A 14,533-nucleotide genomic window follows, 5' to 3' on the forward strand; every position below is an offset into this window, starting at 1 on the left:
TTTACTTTCTGCAAAGCCCAGTCTCATGCTCCTCATCTCAGAACTAGCAGCAGAGGGATATTGGCTGCCAGCAATTAATACTGGACCAGCAACCTTAAAATATGTGCCTGGGATATGTTTAATATCAGTTTTTAAGAATGGTCCTTTCCCAACCTGCTATTCTACACTGACCAGCAGGGTGCTATCGATTATAACAGAAGGACAAACAAACACCATGGTAGAGCTGCATTAAACAAAGGACTGAAATGTTTTGGTAAACCTGTAATAGTGAAGAAGAAGAAGAAGAAGATATGGTTGCCATTTTGAAAGGTAAAGGTAGCAGTTGAGTGACAGGGCCTAAATTGATATGGTGAGCCAGATATAACCCTCTTTAGACTCTTTATTGCAGGTAGCAGAGTACAGATGTTTAAAGGGATTGTGCAACATTTAGTCAATTAAGCCTTTTTTTCTACTTAGCCAGAGTTTTCATATCACTGTGCGCAGTTTGAAGGAAATTGCTTACAGCCATTGCTGACAGCTAGCAATGTTTATGTTGTGTGATTCTGTCGCAGAGGGGGCATTTCTTTGATTTACAGACACTTAAGGAGGTGTCCTTGTCCTCACACACACACACACACACACACACACACACACACACACACACACACACACACACACACACACACACACACACACACACACACACACACACACACACACACACACACACACACACACACACACACACACACACACACACACACACACACACGCGCACTTGTACAGCTAACCTTGTGGGGACACACAATTCAGTCCCATTCAAAATCCTATTTTCCCTAACCACTAACCCTAAACTTAACCCATACTCTTACCCTAACCTTAACCCCAACCCTAACCCTAACCTTAACCCAAAAACCTAACCTTAATCCTAACGCTAGCTCTTCACCCTAGCTCCTAACCCTAACCTAATGTAATTCTAACCCTAACCGTTAAATGTCCCCAGTTGGTCCATTTTTTGTTAATTTACTACTACTACTACACACACACACACACACACACACACACACACACACACACACACACACACACACACACACACACACACACACACACACACACACACACACACACACACACACACACACACACACACACACACACACACACACACGATACAGTAAATGAGAATAAGGGTCGCAGGTAGCCTAGTGGTTAATAGCGTTGGGTCAGTAACCGAAAGGATGCTGTTTCAAATCCCTGAGCCTATTAAGTGAAAGTCTGTGATTGTGACCTTGAGCATTATCAAATGAAATCAATAACTACTTATTGTATTATTATTTGATCAAACCAGATCATATGAGTTATTTATTTGAGTGATAATGCCCGAGAATCCGATGTTTGGAGGATATATTGGTACGGGTGTTGTTAGGCCTGAGACGAAGCAGATGGCCGTGCCAATATATCCTCCAAACACCGGCTTCGAGGTCATTATCACTTTTATACAACGTGTTACCAACATATTCAAATAATGATTGACATATTTCATTACAAACGTTATTTAGAATAATGTTTTATGCTATTTCATTCTTCCATAAGGTATAGTCCCAACACAAATCTAGGGTTGCTACCCAAGCCGGCTGGTCGTTCGTTCTATTGGTTCGATTGCCAGAGACGCTACCCAGTCGTTCAGTCTTTTTGTTCTGTATCTATTGACGCGACCCAGTCGTTCGTTCTAAATGTTCCATTGCCATTCTGGCTGGCAACGTTCTTATCCCTTAATTTCTAGCTACCCAACTACAGCTAACTTACAGTCACGTTAAAAAGCAGCCAGAATAACAGTAAAGTAGGTGCATTTGCATTTGTTTTTGTCAGGATTTGGCCAGGGTTGTTCCGGGTTTTGGTCACTAGATGCCCCCATTGTGCTTTTTGACCTTATGTTTTTTCCCTTGTTCCCCATTATTATTTGCACCTGTGCCTCGTTTCCCCTGATTGTATTTAAACCCTTAGTTTCCCTCAGTTCTGTGCTCTGTGTTTGTATGTTAGCACCCAGCCCTAGTGTTCTGTGTATTCATGTCGATTCCGGTGGATGCTCTTGTGGAATTCTGTTTTTGTTCTTGAGTATCTCTTGAGGCTTTTTTGTGCTATTCCTACCACCTTTTGGATTTGCCATTTTTTGTATTGAAGGACTTCTCCTTTTTTACTTTATTAAATACACCGTCTTAAGTACTGCTGTGTCTGCCTCATCTTCTGGGTTCTGCTGACTATTCGTGGCTCAGTTGGTTAAGTGACTGTTTCTCACTCCGGAGACCCAGGTTCGTAACCGGGTCCTGACAGTTTTAAGCTGTTTTCTCGTGACATTTATTTGAATACATCCATAAGAATGAGCTAATGATGCGCAATTTTGTCTGGCATAGAACATGTGCTCACTCGTCAGGCACTGTTGTTCAAAGGAGCTATCCTACAACACAGCTTACACAATCACTTCAAACTGAAGCTGGAAAGACTGCAAACTATTGTATTTATTTTATTTAACCTTCATTGAACTAGGCAAGTCAGTGAAGAACACATTCTTATTTACAATGACGGCCTACTAAAGGCCTCCTGCTGGGACGGAGGCTGGGATTAAAAATATCAAATAAATACAATATAAATATAGGACAAAACACTCTTTAAGACAAGAGACACAACACAACACTACATAAAGAGAGATCCAAGACAACAACATAGCAAGGCAGGAACACATGACAACACAGCATAGTAGCCACACAACATAACAACAACATGGTAGCAACACAACATGGTAGCAGCATGGTACAAACATTATTGGGCACAGACAACCGCACAAAGGGCAAGAAGGTAGAGACAACAATACATCATACAAAGCAGCCACAACTGTCAGTAAGAGTGTCCATGATTGTGTCTTTGAATGAAGAGTTTGAGATAAAACTGCCCAGTTTGATTGTTTGTTGTCGCTCGTTCCAGTCACTACCTGCAGCAAACTGAGAAGAGGAGCGACCCAGGGATATGTGTGCTTTGGGGACCTTTAACAGAATGTGACTGTCAGAACGGGTGCTGTATGTGGAGGATGAGGGCTGCAGTAGGTACCTCAGATGGGAGAGTGAGGCCTAAGAAGGTTTTAAAAATAAGCATCAACCAGTGGGTCTTGCGGCCGGTATACAGTGATGACCAGTTTACAGAAGAGTATAGAGTGCAGTGATGTGTCCTATAAGGAGCATTGGTGGAAAATCTGATCGCTGAATGGTAAAGAACATTTAGCCGCTCGAGAGCACCCTTACCTGCCGATCTATAAATTATGTTCCATAATCTAGCATGGGTAGGATGGTCATCTGAATCAGGGATAGTTTGGCAGCTGGGGTGAAAGAAGAGCGATTATGATAGAGGAAACCAAGTCTAGATTTAACTTTAGCCTGCAGCTTTGATATGTGCTGAAAGAAGGACAGTGCACCGTCTAGCCATACTCCCAAGTACTTGTATGAGGTGACTACCTCAAGCTCTAAACCTTCAGAGGTAGTAATCACACCTGTGGGAAGAGGGGAATTCTTCTTACCAAACCATATTGTTATGAAGGTGTTCAGAACAAGGTTAAGGTTAGAGAAAGCTTGTTGGACACTAAGAAAGCTTTGTTGTAGAGAATTTAACACAAAATCCGGAGAGGGGCCAGCTGAGTATAAGACTGTATCGTCTACATGTAAGTGGATGAGAGAGATTCCTACTGCCTGAGCTATGTTGTTGATGTAAATTGAGAAGACCGTGGGGCCTAGGATCGAGCCTTGGGGTACACCCTTGGTGACAAGCAGTGGCTGAGGAAGCAGATTTTCTGACTTTATACACTGCACTCTTTGACAGAGGTAGTTAGCAAACCAGGCCAAAGCCCCCTCAGAGACACCAATACTCCTTAGCCGGTCCACAATAATGTAATGATCTACCATATCAAAAGCTTTGGCCAAGTCAATAAAAATAGCAGCACATCATTGCTTAGAACCAATGGCAATGGTGACATCATTGAGGACCTTTAAGATTGCAGTGACACATCCATTACCTGAGAAGAACCCAGATTGCATACCCTAGAGAATACTATAGACATTAAGAAAGCCAGTCAGTTGATTATTGACACGTTTTCCAACACTTTTGATAAACAGGGCAAAATAGAATTAGGACTACAACAGTTAGGATAAGCTTGATCTCCCCCTTTAAATAAAGGACAACCTGTGGCTGCCTTCCAAGCAATGGGAGCCTCCCCAGAAAGGAGAAACAGGTTAAAAAGTTTGGAGATTTTACATAGGCTAGTTCATGAAGGAAGGCTTCCTTCCCCATTAAAGATTTTTAGCAAGCGTCTTTGATAAATCAGGAAAGGTCATTTCACTGAGCAGTCATTACGAACAAGGCTGTAAAACAGTGATCACTAAGGTCATTACAGAAAACACCAGACTGACACCTATCAGGATTATTTGTGAGGGTACCATCGAGGAGAGTAGCCTTTTCTGAGTGTTTGGAGTCATACCTTGTTGGATTGGTAATAATCTGAGAAAGATTTATGGAGTCCCATTCCTTTAGGACTTGGTCAGGTGGTTTAACTTGTTGAGGATAGTTGCAGGATTTTCACTTTGGATGAATTGCGTGCCCATAGTGAACTGCATCAAACTCTGTCCTAGATTGCTAATATATGCATATTATTATTACATTGGATAGAACACACTCTGAAGTTTCTAAAACTGTTTGAATTATGTCTGTGAGTATAACAGAACTCATAGGGCAGGCAATCTTCCAAACAAGAAGTGAAATTCTGAAAGTTGGGACAACTTTGATGTCATCGCCCCCTCCTTTCCCAACAAGATATGGATCTGGAAGCACTTCCTACACCTTCCACTAGATGTCCTCATTCAGTAGAAAGTGGAATGGAGCATTTGCTGTGAACTTTGACCAAATGGGAGGGGAAATAGTCAGTGTCCAGAAAGAATGCCATTTTCCTGTGACGCATTTCTCTGTGGGTGCTACCGCTGTTCCATTTGGCTCCAGATGGAAACGTATGATCCGGTTGGAAAGTTATTGGATATATATGATAATAACATCCTGAAGATTGATTCTCTACTTAGTTTAACCAGTTTATTCAACCTGGAATATATATTTTGGAAGTTTTTGTGCGAGTTATCTTGGAATAGCAGTCAGTTTTTGGGCACGTGAGCTGAAAGTGATAGCAAATGCAGCAACTTGGACACTAGTATTGGACATTATGGAACAAAACAACAATTTATTGTGGAACTAGGACTCCTTGCACTACATTCTGATGAAAGATCATCAAAGATAAGGGAATATTTATGTTGTAATTTCGTATTTCTGTTGACTCCAACATGGCGAGAAATACTGTTACGTCTGAGCGCCGTCTCAGATTATTGCAATGTTTGGCTTTTTCCGTAACGTTAAAAAATAATCTGACACAGTGGTTGCATTAAGAATCAGTGTATCTTTAATTATATGTAGAACATGTATTTTTATTCAAAGTTTATGATGAGTATTTCTGTTATCTGGCGTAGCTTTCTATAATTCCTCTGGATATTTTGGAGGAATTTCTGAACATGGCGTTAATGTAAACCGAGATTTGTGGATATAAAAATGCATATTATCGAAGAAAACATAAATGTACTGTGTAACATGTCATATGAGTGTCATCTGATGAAGATTTTCAAAAGGTTAGTGATTCATTTTATCTCTAATCCTGCTTTTGTGATTTTATCTTTGGCTGGAAAAAATGGCTGCGTTTTTCCTTTGATTTGGTGGTGGTCTAACATAAATATATGTTGTGTTTTCGCTGTAAAACATTTAAAAAATCGGACATGATGGGTAGATGAACAAGATGTTTTTATTTCATTTGAGATATTGGACTTGTTAATGTATGAAATATTTCTAAAGAATATTTTTGAATTCCCTGCGCCACCTTTTCAGCTGAACGGGGGGGGGGGGGGGGGGTGGCATAACATGTCCCACTTTAGGTCACCTAGCAGGACAAATTCAGACATACTGTAAGGGGCCAGGAGAGAGCTTAGGGCAGGTAGGGTACAGGCCGGTGCTGATGGAGGACAATAGCACCCAGCAACAGTAAAAAAAAAAGCTATTTGAAACATTAATGCTTGAAACCAGCGAATAAAACTGCTAATACAACAGAGATGCTTGTTCTAGGTCCCAGGAAACAAAGAGATCTTCTGTTGAATCTGACAATTCATATTAATGGATGTACAGTTGTCTCAAATTAAACTGTGAAGGACCTCGGCGTTACTCTGGACCCTGATCTCTCTTTTGACGAACATATCAAGACTGTTTCATGGACAGCTTTTTCCATCTGTGTAACATTACAAAAATCAGAAACTTTCTGTCCAAAAATTATGCAGAAAAATCAATCCATGCTTTTCTCACTTCTAGGTTAGACTACTGCAATGCTCTACTTTCCGGCTACCCGGATAAAGCACTAAATAAACACGGCTGCTAGAATCTTGACTAGAACCCCAAAATTTGATCATATTACTCCAGTGCTAGCCTCTCTACACTGGCTTTCTGTTAAGGCAAGGACTGATTTCAAGGTTTTACTGCTAACCTGCAAAGCATTACATGCATTATCTTTCCGATTTGGTCCTTCCGTACATACGTACATACCTACACGTACGCTACGGTCACAAGATGCAGGCCTCCAAATTGTCCCTAGAATTTCTCAGTAAACAGCTGGATGCAGGGCTTTCTCCTATAGAGCTCCATTTTTATGGAATGGTCTGCCTACCCATGTGAGAGACGCAGACTCGGTCTCCACCTTTAAGTCTTTGTTGAAGACTCATCTCTTCAGTAGGTCCTATGATTGTGTGTAGTCTGGCCCAGGCGTGTGAAGGTGAACGGAAAGGCACTGGAGCAACGAACCACCCTTGCTGTCTCTGCCTGGCCGGTTCCCCCTTCTCCATTGGGATTCTCTGCCTCTAACCCTGTTACAGGGGCTCTGTCACTGGCTTACTGGTGCTCTTCCATGCCGTCCCTAGGACGGGTGCGGCACTTGAGTGGGTTGAGTCACTGACATGATCCCCCCCCCCCTTGGGTTGTGCCGTGGCGGAGATCTTTGTGGGCTATACTCGGCCTTGTCTCAGGATGGTAAATTGGTGGTTGAAGACATCCCTCTAGTGGTGTGGGGGCTGTGCTTTGGCAAAGTGGGTGGGGTTATATCCTTCCTGTTTGGCCCTGTCCGGGGGTATCATCGGACGGGACCACAGTGTTTCCCGATCCCTCCTGTCTCAGCCTCCAGTATTTATACTGCAGTAGTTTATGTGTCGTGGGGCTAGGATCAGTCTGTTATATCTGCAGTACTTCTCCTGTCTTACCCGGTGTCCTGTGTGAATTTAAGTATGCTCTCTCTAATTATTTCTTTCTTTCTTTCTCTCTCTCGTAGGACCTGAGCCCTAGGACCATGCCTCAGGACTACCTGGCCTGATGATTCCTTTCCACCTGGCCATGCTGCTGCTCCAGTTTCAACTGTTCTGCCTGTAGCTATGGAACCCTGACCTGTTCACCGGACCTGCTATCTGTCCCAGACCTGCTGTTTTGAACTCTCTAGATACAGCAGGAGCGGTAGAGATACTCTGAATGATCAGCTATGAAAAGCCAACTGACATTTACTCCTGAGGTGCTGACCTGCACCCTCGACAACCACTGTGATTATTATTATTTGACTCTGCTGGTCATCTAGAAACATTTGAACATCTTGGTCATGTTCTCTTATAATCTCCACCCGGCACAGCCAGAAGAGGACTGGCTACCCCTCATGGCCTGGTTCCTCTCTAGGTTTCTTCCTAGGTTCTTGCCTTTCTAGGGAGTTTTTCCTATCCACCGTACTTCTACACCTGCATTGCTTGCTGTTTGGGGTTTTAGGCTGGGTTTCTGTACAGCACTTTCAGATATGAGCTGATGTAAGAAGTGCTTTATAAATACATTTGATTTGATTTTTGGGGACAGACTTGGTGGAGAAAAACGAGCACTGGAGGTGATCCTTGGTAAACATTGCCACTCCCCCACCTGTGGAAGATCTGTCTTGCTGAAAAAGGTTATAACCGGAATGGTTAACATCAGTATTCAAAACACTCTTCCTTAACCACGTCTCATTAAAGAACAACACATCTGGATTGGAGCTGTGAACCCACACTTTCAATTGATCCTTTTTAGGGAATAAGCTTAAAGTGTCAACGTGCAGAAAAACCAGGTTTTTACGAGAGCAGAAATCCGTGAAGCAGATATCAGAGCACAAGTCAGAATTGGGGCTAGCAACAGTAGATGGGCCAGGGTGTACATGCACATTTCCAGATATCATCAACAGTAATACAATCAAGGCACGGCATAGGACAGGGAGAGCTCTGCAGTGCTGATTTATGTGCATCATATGGCAACAAGATCATATTGTACAGCAATTACATTAGGTAACATGAATACAAAGTCGGCGAGAGGTGGTTAGAATAGAATGGGAGGCCAAAAGTCTGTGTAACCAATAGAGAGTCCGGGTCTCAAGTGTGGGAACAAACAGTTTTTCCCACAGTTGGATAAAGAAAGTTTGTAGTCAGCAAAGTATGCAGGATTCATGAGGCAAATAGCAAAATAGCAAAATGCACAATAATTAAACAATATATATAACGACTTGGGGCTAGCCATTGTAAGTTCAGAGTCACTCGCATCAGACCGAAGACTACTCACTCAGTTCCAGGTTGAACTAGCGACATTTCGTTTTGTTGCACCTTTTTTCAATTGACATTTCTTTGTATATATCCATAAAAACGCTGCCTGCCTTTCTGTCTCGTCACGACTCCCGACAAGTTCATTACTATGGGACAGCTGGAGATCGAATTTGAAGTTTGAAACAATGTTGCAAATGTCAGAGAGACAGACAGCATGGTTTATACAAATCTCCGCTGTTAAACTACATGTTAGTCTAAAATAATTGTGAGACAATATCTAGATGCTTTTTATAGTGGAGGTCAAGTTTATAAATTGCCTTGCTGGTCTGATGAGACAGTGGATTGCGGAGTCAGATGGAACAGAGTAAATAGGCATTTTAACATCATAGATTTAGCCCGTGGTAACTTGTGGAATAGACACTGTCTGGAATGTGGTTTTAACCAATCAGAATTCAGGATTAGACCCACTTGTTGTATATATAGTGCATCTTTTGCAACTCATATTCAAGTTTAAAGTTTTATTAGTCGAATGTACAGGATGCAAATGGTATACACCGTCCAACGAAATGCTTATTTGCAGGTTCCTTATCAACAACACAACAGCAATAAGAAATTATAAGAGATAAGATTACGAACATAATGTAAACGGCTCAGTAGAATAGAATAAGCATTGTATTAGTATGTATAATACAGGAAGGCCCAATTTATAGTCCAAAATGTACACGTGTTTTGGGGAAGTGGGGATTGGGGGACTAGTGTTTAAATTGTGCAGTATTTAGCAATACTAAGTCTGGTAGCAGCAGTTGTGAGGTATGCCTCACGGAGTGTGTGTGTGTGTGTGTTTAACTATACTTGTGGGTACCAGAAGTCCTCACAAGGATAGCAAAACATGGAACATTCGGACAAGTGTGGACATTTTGCCATTCCCCACAAGGAAAAATGTTATTTTAGGCTTAGGGGTTAGGTTAAGGTTATGGTTACAATTAGGGTTTGAAATAAGGTTAGGGTTTGAGGTTAATGTTGGGTTTAGGGTTAGGTTTAGGGTTAAGGTTAGGGTTATGGGTTAAGGTTAGGGTTAGATTTAGGTTTCGGGGTTAGGGAAAATAGGATTTTGGATGGGAATGTGTGTGTGGTCTAACTTTACTATCCTATACCTCACAAGGATATTAAAACAACAAAACATTGATAGGTGGGGACTTTTCATCGGTCCCCAAAAAGAAAAATTATATTTTAGGCTTAGGAGTTAGGTTTAGGGTTAGGGTTACAATTAGCGTTAGGGTTAGAATTAGGGTTAGGGATTAGGTTTAGGAGTAAGGTTTAGTTTTAGGTTGTGGGGTTAAGGTTAGGGTTAAGGTTAGGGTTAGGTTTAGGTTAGGTTTAGATTAGGGTTAATATTTACATTTACATTTACATTTAAGTCATTTGGCAGACGCTCTTGTCCAGAGCGACTTACAAATTGGTGAATTCACCTTATGACATCCAGTGGAACAGCCACTTTACAATAGTGCATCTAAATCATTTAAGGGGGGGGGGGTGAGAAGGATTACTTTATCCTATCCTAGGTATTCCTTAAAGAGGTGGGGTTTCAGTTGTCTCCGGAAGGTGGTGATTGACTCCGCTGTCCTGGCGTCATGAGGGAGTTTGTTCCACCATTGGGGGCCAGAGCAGCGAACAGTTTTGACTGGGCTGAGCGGGAACTGTACTTCCTCAGTGGTAGGGAGGCCGGTTAATATGATTTTGAATGGGAATACATTTTTTGATCCTGACTTGTATAGTAAAACCAATGTGTTTGTGTGTTTGTATGTGTGTGTGTGTTCATATCTGTGTGGGTGTGTGTGTGAGTTAGTGATTGCATGTGTCTTAATGTGTGAAGAGTCAGTGCAGGTGGTCAGTCCAGTTCAAGTGCTCAGCAGTCTGATTGTTTGTAGATAGAAACAGTCTCTGAGCCTTTTGGCATCAGACCTCATGCTCCGATACCGTCTGCCCGACAGCTCGTGGCTGGGGTGTGTGGGGTCCTTGATGATGTTGCAGGCGTTCCTCAGTAGATGTCCTGGATGGGTGGGAGCATGATCCCAGTGATGTACTGGGCTGTTCTCGTACCAAGCCGTGACGCAAACGGTCAGGATGCTTTCGATGGTGCAGCGGTAGTATTTGTACTACATGAATGGTTTATATTGTCTAACGGTGGAAAAGACGGAAACGGAAGTGATAATCGTGCATAATTATACATTTACATAAACCCACTTCAGTAAAAATAGAAAGTAATCAGCAGCTGTACTGACATGTTGAACAATGAGAGCACAACCCACCATCGCGGATTGTTTTAGTTTAGGTCATCAACACAGCATGACTACATCACAACAATCACAGACAGACATGTTACAGTCTCAGGCCCCTTTCAACGTCCAAAATGATACCCTATTCCCTACATAGTACATTACTTTTGACCAGAGCTTCAAAATGAAACGATAAACAATAAAAGTTTACAATGAAATATAGACTTTTGAATCAAACTTCTATTGTCCTGTTAATAGTTTTTGAATATCTCTTCATATCCAGACTCCAAATTGTGACCGAATGAATCGAATGATAAAGTCCAGGGAAGCATGATTGCATCCCAAATGGCACCCTATTCCCTAGTGCCCTGCTTATGGACCCTAGTCAGGTAGTGCACTATGTAAGGAATAGGGAGCCATTTCGACCACAGAAATGGTTTGTCTAAAGTGGTTTTCTATTGGAGTTGCAGTATAATCTGATTTTACAGTTCTGTAGTGAGTATTTTGCTGCAGGGCAGCCTCTATTTATCTAACCTCCCAGGACCATGAGTTGGTCGGGCAGCAGCATCTGTTGTGTGTTTGTTGTTAGTTCATCCCCAAGGCCACATGCAATATGTCCAACTTTATTTATTCAAAGGCATCATAATCAGGGACCGAAGTCCATTTGGTCATTTTCAGCCTCTTCTCCGACTAGTCCATTGATGTGTAATACTCCACAACTTGGCACTGAGATATATTAAAAACAACTGTTATGGAAGGTAACTTGTAATACAGGGATATGTCAGATATTCTACGGAACAGAGGTGTCAAACTCATTTTTGCCCCAGGGCCGCATTCGGAATTCAGCAAGACACTGAACATCTGTTATATTTTCCTAGCTGTAATTATTAATGAGCTGAACACAATCAATCAATTGTATAAATGTAGGTACATTATCATTTATACACAGTTTCAATTTGGTTTGAGTAATTTTTAAGTATATTGAGTTTGTTTTGTTTTAACTCAAACTATAGACGGTAAAGTTAGATATACGGTGGCAGGTAGTCTAGTGGTTATAGTGTTGGAGTAGTAACTGAAAGGTTGCAATATCAAATCCCCGAGCTGACAAGGTAAAATTCTGTTGTTCTGCCCCTGAACAAGGCAGTTAACCCACTCTGCCTAGGCTGTCATTGAAAATAAGAATTTGTTCTTAACTGACTTGCCTAGCAAAATAAAGGTTTAAAAAAATACAGTGCCTTCAGAGTGTATTCACACCCCTTGTCTTATTTCACATTTTGTTGTGTTACAGCCTGAATTTAACATGGATTAAATTGAGATTGTGTCACTGGCCTACACATAACAGCCCACAACATCAAAGTGGAATCATGTTTTCAAAATGTTTACAAATTAATTAAATATGAAAGCTGAAATTTCTTGAGTCAATAAGTATTCAAACGCTTTGTTATGGCAAACCTAAATAAATGAAGGAGTACAAATGTGCTTAACATGTCACATAATAAGTTACATGGACTCTGTGTGCAATAATAGTGTTCAAAATCTCTGTACCATACACATACAATTATCTGGAAGGACCCTCAGTCGAGCAGTGAATTTCAATCACAGATTCAACCACAAAGACCAGGGAGGTTTTCCAATGCCTCGCAAAGAAGGGAACATATTGGCAGATGGGCAAAAAAAAGCAGACATTGAATATCCCTTTGAGCATGGTGAAGTTATTAATTACATTTTGGATGGTGTATCAATACACTCAGTCACTACAAAGCTACAGGCGTCCTTCCCAACTCAGTTGCAAGAGAGGAAGGAAACCGCTCAGGGATTTTACGATGAGGCCAATGGTGACTTTAAAACAGTGACAGTTTAATGGCTGTGATAGGAGAAAACTTAGGATGGATCAAAAGCATTGTAGTAACTATACAATACTAATCTAAATGACAGAGAGGAAAGAAGGAAGCCTTTACAGAATTAAACTATTCCAAAACATGCATATTATTTGCAATAAGGCACTAAAGTAAACTACAAAAAATGTGGCAAAGAAATTGATTTTATGTCCTCAATACAAAGCATTATGTTTGGGGCATATCCAACAAAACACATCCCTGAGTACCACTCTTCATCAAGCATGATGATGGCTGCATCATGTTATGGGTATGCTTGTCATCGGCGAGAACTAGGGAGTTTTTTGGGGGTAAAAATAAACATAATAGAGCTAAGCACAGGCAATAGCCTAGAGGAAAACCTGGTTCAGTCTGCTTTCCACCAGACACTGGGAGATTGGGGTGGCATGTAGCCTAGTGGTTAGAGCATTGGACTAGTGTCCTGAAGGTAGGTAGATCAAATCCCAGAGCTGACAAGGAAAAAATCTGTCCTTCTACCCCTGAACAAGGAAGTTAACCCACTGTTCCTTTTTCTTAACTGACTTGCCTAGTTAAATTAAGGTAAAATAAATTCACCTTTCAGCAGGACAGCAACCAAAATCACAAGGCCAAATATACACTGGAGTTGCTTACCAAGATGACATTGAATGTTCCTGAGTTACAGTGTCAGCTTGAAAATCTATGGCTGTCTATCAATAATCAACATCCAACTTGACAGAGCTTGAAGAATTATTTAAATAATAATGTGCAAATATTGTACAATCCAGCTGCGCAAAGCTCTTAGAGACTTACACAGAAAGACACAGCAGTAATATCTGCCAAAGGTCATTTGGGGAATGTAAATAATATATTTCTGTATTTCCAAAAATGTCAAGAAGTATGTTTTTACTTTGTCATTGTGGGGTATTGTGTGTAGATGGGTGAGATTTTTATTTATTTTGATTTCAGACTTAAACACAAGAAAATGTTGAATAGGTCAAGAGGTATGAATCGTTCCTGAAGGCACTGTGCATACATATTGTGTACAGTATGTTTGTGTTGTAAAATGACCAAATCTTAAAACAGATTTGATTTGATTTCGATATTTTGTTTAATCCTAAGGGATTTATTTCCTTAACAACATAATTATATTTTAGTGTCTTTAAAATCCAGGTTACTTGATGTACAGAAGAGCAGTGGCGGTCGGTGCAATTAAAGATGACGGAGGATGATCGTTTTTGTTCATGAGCATGGCCTTATTTCTACAGCATATTGGATGAATGTCATGTCCCCAATTCAATGTAACATCGATAAGTTTAGGCTCCTACATGATACTCTAATTTTCCCTGTAACAGTCATGAGGTTCCTACAGCCTAGACAATGAATGAAAGTTTACAATGTACAGTTGAAGTCGGAGGTTTACATACATTTAGGTTGGAATCATTAAAACTTGTTTTTCAACCACTCCATACATTTCTTGTTGTTAAAATATAGTTTTGGCAAGTCGGTTAGGACATCTACTTTGTGCATGACACATGCCATTTTTCCAACAATTGTTTACAGACAGATTATTTCACTTATAACTCACTGTGTCACAATTCCATTGGGTCAGAAGTTTACATACACGAAGTTGACTGTGCCTTCAAACAGCTTGGAAAATTCCAGAAAATGATGTCATGGCTTTAGAAGCTTCTGATAGGCTAAATTACAT

This window comes from Oncorhynchus masou, chromosome 24 (genome assembly GCF_036934945.1).
Source record: "Oncorhynchus masou masou isolate Uvic2021 chromosome 24, UVic_Omas_1.1, whole genome shotgun sequence".
Taxonomy (NCBI): domain Eukaryota; kingdom Metazoa; phylum Chordata; class Actinopteri; order Salmoniformes; family Salmonidae; genus Oncorhynchus; species Oncorhynchus masou.